Source organism: Limulus polyphemus, unplaced genomic scaffold, assembly GCF_000517525.1.
Source record: "Limulus polyphemus unplaced genomic scaffold, Limulus_polyphemus-2.1.2 Scaffold3794, whole genome shotgun sequence".
NCBI classification, from domain to species: Eukaryota; Metazoa; Arthropoda; class Merostomata; order Xiphosura; family Limulidae; genus Limulus; species Limulus polyphemus.
This window is the reverse complement of record NW_013669404.1, coordinates 102,528-114,560: the sequence shown is the minus strand read 5'-3', so window position 1 is coordinate 114,560 and position 12,033 is coordinate 102,528. Positions and strand designations below refer to the sequence as shown.

The 12,033-nt window shown below is 33.0% G+C and overlaps 1 long non-coding RNA gene across 1 annotated transcript; it reads right to left on the bottom strand.

The window, feature by feature from the left end:
* Nucleotides 1-2,201: 2,201 nt before the first annotated feature.
* Nucleotides 2,202-6,117, bottom strand: LOC111088451. The gene is made up of 2 exons (XR_002612975.1): nucleotides 5,892-6,117; nucleotides 2,202-2,254 (listed from the first exon to the last, which is right to left on the bottom strand). It is a non-coding gene; the product is annotated as an uncharacterized LOC111088451 (long non-coding RNA).
* Nucleotides 6,118-12,033: the final 5,916 nt, after the last annotated feature.

The window sequence follows — 12,033 nt, the reverse complement described above, 5'->3', positions numbered from 1 at the left end:
AGAGCATATGCTCTATGGAACGATCAATATCAGCACCACCCCAGAGGGGGTGGTGTCCATTTAAGTCTCCCAAAAGTAAAAAGGGAGGTGGCAACTGGTCAACAAGAGCGTCAAGGTCCGATTGATCATAAGTCTCCCCAGGAGACAGGTAGAGAGAACAAACAGTGATGGCACAACCCAAGGAAACACGTATGGTACAGCCTCCAAGGGTGTATCGAGGGACATGGATAAGAAGGGCACATGCTGGTCGACCACCAGTGCCACCCCTCCGTGAACCTGCCCATCATACAACCTGTCATTCCGGTACAAGGAAAACAGCCGAAGAGTGACTGTATCGGCAGGTTTCAGAAATGTTTCCTGTAAGGAGAGACACGCGGGATGATAGGATTCAATCAAGGCCTTAATGTCATCGAGATTCGAAAGAAAACCTCGACAGTTCCACTGTATCAAAGTAGCCATTTTTATGTATGTTTAGGAGAAGAGGGTGGAGAACCCTTCGGTTTACGACCATGCCATTTTTCTTTACTAGATGGAGGTCGATCGACCTCCATGGATCCTGCCCTTGAAAGAGCGGGCAGATCTCTGTCATCAGAGTGAGAATCTAATGACTGAGGACGTGATCGAATAATCGTCCTGCATTATGGGGCCAAAGAAGGACCCGCATGGACACCAGAGGCTGGTGCCCGAGGAGGTTGACCCAGGCAGTCACTGGAAGGAACAGAGAGATTGGGGTAGACGTAGATTGATCAACTCTATTATCCATGGAGGGCAGAAGACCCCACACATGGCGTGAAAAAGACTCAGATGGAGGCACGGAAAGGTCCGTCTGCACTCCCACTGTAGCAGTGGAACATAGTGCAGAGGCATATGTCCATGATGTAGGAGGGAACAATAGCTTCCGAGGATAAGAGATGTTATTTAGAGTCTTCAAACGCTGTACCTCTTTCTCCTCCACCCACTTATGGCAAGACCTAAAGTAGGCGGGGTGGGAACCACTACAATTAACACAGTGAGGGTCCATTTTGCACTCGTAGGAGTCATGGTCCTTGCCACCACAATGAGCACACATCACAGAACCACGACAAGGTGTCTTTGAGTGACCGAACTGCTGACACTGAAAACATCAGAGAGGGTTGGGAATATAGGGCCGTACCTTACAGTTTAAATAACCTGCCTTAATGGCGGCAGGTGGACGTGGTGATGAAAATGTCAAAATTAAAACTGAGGTCGGCACCATAATTCCATCTTGACTTGTGGAGATCCTTCGAACTGCCGAAACTCCTTGATTGGAGAAACCAGCAAGGATCTCCGTCTCGGGGATAGATTTCAAATCCCTCTCAATGTGAGGAATTCAAGGAAGCGTGGGGAGTAACCTCAATAGGTATATCCCCAATGGCCTTTGAATTCAAGAGAAGTTCACTGTGCTTAGGATGGGAAGTTTCTACTAAGATGTCTCCAGAACGTAGCTTCTTAACAGCAAGCCCCCTCTAAGCCCTTCTGAATAAAAAAAGGAGACATTTGCCTTAAAGATTTATCTGATAGTGAATGCATGATTAAAAAGTGAGGTACAGGTGTACTGTGTGATGGAGACTGCTGTTCAGAGTCTTCTAGGCGTGGTCATTTACCAATAAGCAGATTTTTAACATTTTTTTATTTGGAATGGGGATCCATAATTAAAGAGAGTAGTGCGTCCCCTCGTAGGACTCCATGGCGGGTGGGGTCAGTGGGCACTGAATCTATTCTCTCTATACTGCAACCCCCACTGACATGCAATTTTTTTTTCACATGCAGGTTAGTCATAATGCAATTTAAACTGAAATAAATATCTCCAATCAAATAAGACCTAAGGGCGGATTTAAAGGTAGTTTGAAACAACATCAGACTGCCAAGAAGCTGTGCAAAGACAGCTTGAGATAATTTCAGCTTCTTTGATAATTATGAATAATAAAGAGACATTTCTTAAAAACAAAAAATCCTATTTCTTTTGTATTTAATATAGTTGAACCCCCTCACCAAACTAAAAAACTCTTAGAAACTCTACTGGTCATATAAAAAACATTGATCAAGGAAACTTTTTTTGGCTTCACATCAATGAACTTCTCTTCTTCAAAGACTTTTTCTTAAATTTGTTTATAATTTGCAAAGAAGAATCTCTAACATACACAAAGATTCTTACCACTCTTTCACTGTATGATTTTTTCAATTTTCCCATTTGTGTTGTCATCTTTACTCTGAAGTGAATTTCATTACTATCCTAAAACAAGAAAGTTAAAATAGTAAACAATTTTATGAGCTTAAAGGCAGTTTATGGGCAGAATAGTGTATTCATTTCAAAACAAGAAACAAACTTTAAAAAACTACATTGTATTATGATTTTAAATTAAGTTTTAGAAATGTGACAGCCAGTCATTCTTGGATATTCCTTGTGTAAAAAATTAGTACCATCTATCCAGATACAAATTATCAAAAATTTTCTATAAAAGCAAGCTAACTACATGGATAAGGACTAAAAAATAGCCTGATATATAATGTAGTCAATTTATATACCAGGCTAACTAGGAGTATTAATTGCCATAACATAAATCACATAAAAACAAAAAATTATCAGAATGCGCTGATTAATAAAACTGAAAAAGCTTATACATAAGTTTGAATAGACATGAAGATGGAAGTTTTAATCCTGATAAGTGTGGTTATACGGTAATAAAACTGGAAGTGACTTTCTTTTTGTGTGACAAAAGCAATGGTGTTGTGGAAAAAGAGAAGGATTTAGGCATGATTATTTATTAATCTTAAAGCCTTCTGAATGCTTAGGTGTGGTGAACAGAAAAAATTGAATTTTGATCTTATTACACAAACTTTGAAACTAAGAACAAGATAGATTTTATGGTCTAATACAAAAAATAGGCAAAGTGCCTTGGAATGGGTTACTTGTACTAGAATGAAACTTAGTTTAAATCATACAAGCTACGTGGAGAAACTTACTGAAGGGTTTTAGACCTTTTTTCTCTGGAGTATAAGAGAATTAGTAGAAACCCGATGCAGATATTAAAATATACTAGGAGGTTACAGTTTTCTAATGGCTGCTCTATTTGAATAATAGTATGAAAAAGTTGGATAAGTAACTTCAATATCAGAAACAACAGGTTTAAATTTTATAAGTATAAATACAGACTTGTTATTTAACATATATTATTTTACATTTAAGTTACTTTAAATGATATACACGACTTTTAAATAGCAGGAAGAGCTATACTTAATCTGCATTATAACTATTATTGTTTTTGCCTAATGAAATGTGACCTCAATAAGCCAAATTGCCTTCCACCAAAGTAATTTTTCTCATGTTATGATCTGTAGCAAACTCCATAAAGCCCAAAACAGCAATTTTCTTCCTTGCACCAGACTATTTTCGGAAACAGATTTCAATATCAAAATTTTATAAGAAATCAAATATTTCTGGGTTATAATTTTTTTTCCACTCAAAATAATAATTAGAAAGTATTTTACTTATGAACTAAAAATCAACAGTATTTGGCAACATTCAAACTAAGAAATGTAATGGAACTTAGTGAATGGAAAGTTATACCTCACTGTAGATTCTAATTTTACAAGCCAATTACCTTCATATATAACCTAAATTTATGCCTAATTTTTATCTTATAATGTTTGTCAAGCCAAAGTTATGTGGCAAAAAATGTACCTAGAATCTTATTAAATGATCTACTAGATTTCAAGAAACTGTTACACAAAAGTTTGTTTATGAGAAAGAGTGGCCACAGCAAACACTTCAGCTTAGAATAGCTAGAAAACAAAGTGAACAAATAAGGATTCTTAAAAATTTATTGATCTTAAGGTTTAGTACTTTTCATTGATACACCACATAATATTTAGGAGTAAAAAAATTAACAGACAGGCAAACATTTTTAGCCAGTAAGTTACAGCACCTGTTGGACATAAGGGCAAGGTGACAAAAGGCCACTCAGTTCATTGAGGTTGCCCCTAATCCAAAAAAGAAAAAATATGTTTGTCAATCCAACTTAAATATAGCCTTTCACATCTAAACCTCCATATATCATCAGACAAAACATTTAACAAAATCACTAAAGAACTGTTTACAGCAAGTTGAATCTAAGCCTTCTACCCTTAAACTTATTATCGCTAATATTCAAGATCACAATTCCAACCTTTTAATTTCATGAATCAGGTAGCCCATAAAAAGGCTAACCAAAACCTTAATTTTAACCATCTGAATCAAATTCACTTTTTCTTCTGTGCCCCTAAGAAAAAAGGTCCAAAACTCATAATTCTATCCTCATAGCTTAAATAGTTGAAATTATCATACAATCAAGAAACTTTAAAAGTACAATCCACTTAACACTAAGTTTGAGGCAGTAACTGACAGGCATAAGACAATTGTTAATTGAGAGGAACAGAATACTGAATAGTTTTTTAAATCAAATTAAGTCTTATTTTTTTATGTCTCCTCACTAAAGATCAACAACTTTTTGAATTAACATTAAAAAGGAAGGTGTAACTTAACTATACATATAATTTATTGAATGTACACATAATATTTGAATCAATTGTCAGAAATAATTTATAACTTTCTGAAATTTAGCATTTTATGAATATTTGGGGAAAATGTTTTGTGCTTCTCTTTTATGAGAGCATTTCAGTTGAGATTAAATTTTTTTATGAAAGCCTTTGATAAGTCCCTTGAAAGTAATTAAGAAGTGTGAATTCTACAGCTTTAGCAAAAAAACTAGTAGAAAATTGTAGTGGCAATACATATTAATATTATTCTGAATTGAAGTATGTCATTATTGTATTACAATAAGAGTTTCTTTTTCAAACATTTGTTTTAAACAGCTTATTGGTAGGTAAAACTTATAAAGAAATGATGCTAAGATCGCCTGATACTATTGAGTATGAGTTCTTTGTTTTCTAAGAAGCATGTGGATAGTTTTAAGGACTTAGCTAAAACAAAATTAGTTTCCAATATCAATAAGCATAAACAAATGCAGTTTGGGCATGGAAATCTGATAAGAACCTATTTCTTGGGTGAATGGAACAAATTGTTGTGTTCAAAAAAGGGGTTAGGTGTAATTGTCAATAAAAACTTGAAGCCTACAACTAAATGATGGAAAGAGCTACTCAAAGAAATTTGAATTTAAAAGTTAGAAGGTTATTTTCTTTTTGTATTTAACTCTGGTATTTGTTTTTTAACTACCACGTTCACTTTTGATTCTTTTATTATAAAAAAAGATTCTTAATTTGGAGAAGATGCTGCTCTGAAATGATACTTCTTTCTTTAAGTTTAAGGCATGTGTGGGTGAATGTTAAAATGCAAGTTTCGAAAGTCAGATATATAGGATTTTATTGAACAGTTTCTCTGTAATTATAAATGATCTGCCTGATGTGTATTAATTTACATTCATTCTAATGTTTGTTGAAAGGATGTATGGTTGTGAAAAATGATACACCGTCTTAGTTACTGATTATGTTTGTTCAGATTTGCTTATCTTTTTTCACTTATTGTACTTCTCTGCTTTATTTCTAATATGACTTAATTAGGCATTTTATTTTTTTGAGATGAGAATAAACAAACTCTGGAAACAAACTGCAAAGACTTCACTTTCAAAGTGATCGTACTACTACTAGTATTACAAGAAAATGTTATCAATTCCATAATAAATTGAAATATGTATAATGGTTTAATATCATATCTAAATTTTAATTAAATTATTTTGTCAAACCAGAAAAAAATTTAATTTTCAGTGTGTTATCAAATAATCCGTATTATATTGAACTATTAATGCTTATTGCCTAGCATAAACTAGAAAATTATATATTAGGCTTAACATTAAGCCTAATTAGGCCTAGCTCACCTGACCAACTACTTTCAATTTTATGTATTCTGAACCGGAGTCTCCTCCGTCTGGTTTCTGTACCTGCAAAAGTAAACAAGAACTGAACTTCGGAAAGCAAAAAAAAACATCTTTCAAGCATAAGCATAATACTACCAGGACATTCTTTCGAAAACTTTACCTGTTGTTGATCTGACATTCTTTACCGTGTTTGTTGATATTCGGCGTTTCCTTAATGTACAGTTAACTAACACGAGGGCGCTAACGTCACTATTTAAAAAAAAATAAAACAACTGTTGTAAAAAATTGTGAATATTGATCTAAAACTAAACGATGTTCATGTTTGTTTGTTTTATTGTCGATTTTTTGAAACGTTTCTTTCTGTTTTGTCTTTTTGCCTTAAATCAAAATAAAATATAATAAACCAATTAAAACGTTTCTTAAATCATAAATCATTCAAAAATATTTTATATCGTTAATTTCTATTGGTCGGTTTTTAGTTTCCTATTTCGAGCCTCGTGTTGTCGGTAGGCATGTGATGACGTTTGTCGTACGATTAAATTTGTGGTATCGGCTTGTTTAGGAATTAGGAGTAAAACGTTGCCTAGCGTTTGGTGGATGGTGAGTGACTTACGATGCACTGTTTTTCCTATGATGTTAAATGTATATTCTTGTGTTATCAAAACATAATCTGATTAAAATAAACAATATAACAGTGTAAACTAATACAAAGTTTAAATTTAACTTTAAGTACGATAGTTGTAATATTATTCTCACCTGAACTTAGTCTTGGACTTGATCAGCATCATGATAAATTGATACATACTAATAGTAATAGAGGCGTACTACTACTAACTACTGAGCACTAGTGATTACTACTACTAGCACTAGCAGCAATAGCAATAAACAACTTTACAGTTACTAACAGCCAGTTCAGAAAACAAATAGTAAGTATTACTCATTTATTGTGAAGGTAATCAGTATACTTGCAGTGTAGCATTACCAACCATGCCTATTTATCTAGTAGTATTATTAAGCGAATAATATTAATTTATAATTATACTTTATAAATTATTGCAAAGTTATTTAGCAAGCTTGCTACCCATAATATTTTTACAAGCTTTTTATTGTGAACTAGTATGTGAGAAATTGTATTTTGTTATTTTAATAAAATTATTGTGTGGCTTTCTATATGCCTCAGAACCAGGATGTGTAAAATAATTAATTCCCTGCCATGCAATTATAACTGGTGTTTAACTTGCATAGTTGAGAGAAAAAGAAAGGGATTTTAGCAGATGGCAGTGTGATAGGTTGTTATGCCAGAAATCTGTGTACTATGTCTTCTTTTATGCTGCATATTTGATAGTCTAATGTTCAGTACTAATTTGTTTATTAAGAGTGGCTGTAACCTCTTGGGTATGGATTTTTGAGTGACAGTGTAACATTAAAATATGATTTTATGATCATGTACCTCTGTACAGTATTGGAAATAATGTGGGAAAAGGATATGAAAGGCAAGTACAATGAGAATGCAACCTCTTTGTTGTGTGATACTGATAATGAACTGCATCAGAATATAACCACATATTGATAACTTACATGGAAAATGTCACACCCATTATAAATTATTCAAATATAGTCAGCCATACCGTGTCCAGTAGTAATAGTATGATCAGTTATGGCTTTCAGGACTATTGCACTACAGGTGTGTAGAAATAAACAGTTTGACTGGTCAAGGACGTTCCTTATGAAAAAAATTGCAGAGAGTCTCCATATTTCGATAGGTATATACAAGATTGTGAAGAAGGTATTTTAAGTTACCATTTTTAATATTAAAACCAAAATTCTCTCAAAATGATGTTAAGAATCTCAAGGTATGTTCATTGCAAGATAAAGAAAGGTTGACTATAGATCTTGCCAATGACCGTGCTGTAAATATAGGTGTGAATGTTACCTTGAGAACAGTAACATACACATTAGCACACAATGGTCTCAGTTGACATATAACTACTGAGAAATGGGTATTGGGTCATAAACAGTGGAATAAGTAATGCTGAAGATGGGTGCTCTTTACAGATGAATCCAAGTTTGAATTACTTGGTGACAATCAAGGATACTTTGATCAACAGTGTAGAAGAGAATCTGATAATCGGTATACAACATCTGCAGAGGATCAATACAAGTTTGGGACTGCATACCTGCCAGTGATGTTAGTGATCTGTGCAAAACTGATGACATCCTGACTACAGGCAAGTACATATAGATTCTGATTCATCTTGCCATTCCCTGAAGAACACTACTCAGTCAGGGATTCATCTTCTAGCAAGGCAGTGAACCCAAGCATACAGCAAATGTGGTAAAATGATAACTTGATGATAAAGAGGAAATGGGAAACTAATAACCATGACTTGGTTTTCACAGAGTTTTGATATGAGCATAGCATTCTTGATCACTGATGTCATTTGAAGGAGGGGGGGGAACAACAGGGATGGCCCTGTTATCAATTAATTGTATTGATAGGAACCGAGTTAGTAATGTTTGCTGATGATATTTAAGTCATGGGTATTTCTAGCTGTATTGATGATGATGGGGGTACTTGAATCAATTGTAAGTTGAACAGATATTTGGTTAATGACTTTTAGTTGTAGTAAGTAAAATGTAATGCTTTTGAGTTATCATAATTTGGATCATATGTTTAATATGAATGGGAACTAACTCAATAATGTAACTGAAGAAAAGGATCTTTGCACAGTGGTGGATAATTTACTCAAGCCATCAAAAGCCAATTTAGAAATACTTGTCAAAACAATCTCTGGGAGTACAACCCAACAATGATTATAAACGTACTGCACCTTTTATATTTCTGGTAACATTTTTAAATATTTCTTTTTGGTTCTTCATGCTGCAGTTGCCAAAGTTTCCAAAAATTTTCAATTTCTGTGCATATGTCCAAACCTGAAGCTATGTTCAACAACTGCCAATTTCACACCCTCCTGGAGCTAAGTGCTATTTCATTTAATTTGAAAAGCATGACAAGGGATTATTTGACCTTTCAAGACTATTCCATTTTGTACTGTAACCTTTATGTTATATCCTATTTGCTATATCCAACCGTGTTATTTAAATTACTTATTCAGTCTCCTCTTCAATGTTGCAGCTTCTACCATACCTGAAGTTAAGCTATTCTGTAGACTGACCACCCTGTTAGAAAAGTAAAATTTGTATCCTCTAGTCTTGCTGCCTGCAGGATTTCATTTGATTCTTTTAATATTGACAGATGACTTACAAGGCTTTTGAGAAATAAAATATTGATATCTTGTGGAAAATATAAAAGGAGTTCAAATATGGCATTTTAATTTCCTCAGAATTTCTGTGTTCCACTTCTCAGGTATCATACATATGTATTTTCCCAAAACAATCAGACAAAAATAACTATCTAAGGCTTGCTCTGATTGTGGAGCTTTAAAGCTGATCTAGGTAACATGTCTCACATAATTATTTTATGATGCATTAAGATTAATGATGCATCCAAAATTTTTACAAATCCTTAAGTGACTGCAAACTCCTAATTGAAACATTACTTGTATTGTTTATTTCATTCTCATATTGTCAAGTGTTCTATCTTAGCTATCCAATAAATTCAAATGGCCAAGAAAATATAAGTCATCTTAATTTTCTTTGTTTTTAAACTTGGAAAAAGGACTTTACATATTTGTAATTGAATGTACTTTTTAATTTCAATTACTTTCTTAGTCAAATCACTGTCTTTCTTTCTTAAAAATAAGATCTGCCGGTTATACCATTTTATATTGTATAATAAAAGTCAATTACTATCTTATATTTTTATGTAATGAATTCCTAACAAAAAAGTAAAAAATGAAGAAATGTACCAGTTATATACAAGTTTTTGTACCAGTGCTGCTTTAAGAACACTGTGTTAACTACACAATTGACATCTATTGATATGGTTAGATGAGAAAATGCAAGTTCTTACCATTTGATGGCTTTAAATCAAAATTATAATAACTAGCTTCAATTTGGAAAACTTTTATGAGTAGAGCTAAAGGAATTTAATTTACACTGACATACCCATAGTTACAATGCAAGTCCTAAGTACATAAAGAAACCCCTCTTCCTATATCCAACCCTGATCATTAAAATTTTCATCCAATCTCCTCTTGAACTCCTTCAATAATTTTATAATTTCCTGAAAAATAAATCATTTTAAAGTTTTATTTTTTTCTCAAGTTTGGTCATGCATAGACAGCCTTGAACAAATAAGATTTCCCTTGATGTTCACATGTTATGGAATTTAAAAAAAAAACATTTTTCTTTTTCATTAATGTTGAAGGACAACCTTTAGAAATGTATTAGCTTTACTTCATGGGGAGGGGGGGGGAGTATAACCAAAACTATTATGAAATATTGTTTGTAGAAAAACTAGAAGGAAAGTCTGATAAAAGTTTAGGTAGGTTATAACATTTGCTGAACCAAAAGAGGAAAATCAGTCATTGCATGTTTGTGATGTATTTTAAGATAAAGTTTTCCTTGATCTTTATGTATGTCATGAAATATATCAGTGTATGTCACAGATGCACATCACCTTGTAAGTAACTTTGAAATGCAGTAGTTTGAGAAATAACCACTTACAGTGCAGCAGTTCATTAAAAAAAATAACAAAACTCTTATTTGAGAAAACCTGTTAATAAATTTGTTCTTTGACATACAGTTTTGACTTACGAAGAAATGTTTGCTTCGTATTGGACACTTATATGGTATGATTAAGTTAGAGATATATTTTATAATTTTATAATGTTTACAAAGCAGCTAAAACAAGTTATGAAAGTTAAAGTTGTGCACTGAGTTAGAATATAAGACTCTGAATTTTTATGGAATTTGCTGGTAGATGAACAATACATTTGTGCATTAATTATTTTTTTTTTTTGAGAACAAAAAAAGCAATTATAATTTACTTAAGTTGAGCTAATAGATTCTTATAAAAACATTCTTTTGTGCAGTGAGTTACTTCCTGTTATTCAGGTACACAGTTTTCACCTGAAATGGCTGGGTTTGGGCACTGGCAGTGGAATGCTTGATGGTTAATTAAAATATCCAGAATTTGAGTGAGAATCAGCTTATTGACTTGGACACAGTTGTGGCTGAGTTATTCTAGTATTTCAACCAGGAGAAAAAGACGAAAAAGCCTCAAACTAGCAAAATTCAAAGCTTAAAAGCATAGGCTGTATGAGAACTTAACCATATACATGAATTGGGTTTCATTTTATAGTATGTGTGTGTTTATGACTGTTGCACTTACAGAGAAAGCCATACCTTTTGGGTCTGTACCTGGTGTACTGCTTTTTCAACAGCATGAAAAAATAACATTGGCTGTTATAAATCATGGTGGAAGTAACTTGTTCCATTGGATTTGACATGATGCTGACTGTAGTTGGTTTCCCAACATATGGTGGTACAGTAGCAAGTAGATTTTAGTTAAATATATCAACTATTGTCTGTTTTACTTGCCCTATTGCCCAGTCTTTATGTATTGAAGCATGAATAGTGAGCCAGGTTGTGTGAATTGTAATGGAAGGGTTCAGTTTCAGTAGGTTTTGTCTATGATTGGGTTATTTTTCATGATACCAATTGAGTTTGATTTTCCCGGGTCAAAGATGGCAATGTGGTAATAAAGGCCATGACTGAAAATTGATGTCTGGCTAGAAAAGGTGATTTTGACTGTTATGGTTTCCATATATAAATTGTTAAACAGTCTTGTCACATATGAACGTACACTTATATATAACATTATTTTGTCTTATTGTATGTATGTGTATATTACATATGCATGTAAGATATATAGAAATATATTTCAGGTAATGAAGAAATCTTGTCAGAATACTGAGGTGTGTGTCATATATATGAGATCATACAGCAACGTTTATCTTACTAGTGAAAAATAATATGTTAGGTTCATATATATATATATATATATAATACACACACACATATTACAGGTTTCAGTAATGTTATATAGAGAATAACCATGAACAACAAAGGTAAAACAAACAAACTGTTGGATATAACAGTAACAATATTTATTCTTAACCATATTATGCAGTATATTACTGTTCTTTCAATTATATTAGCCAACTTCTACTCATAC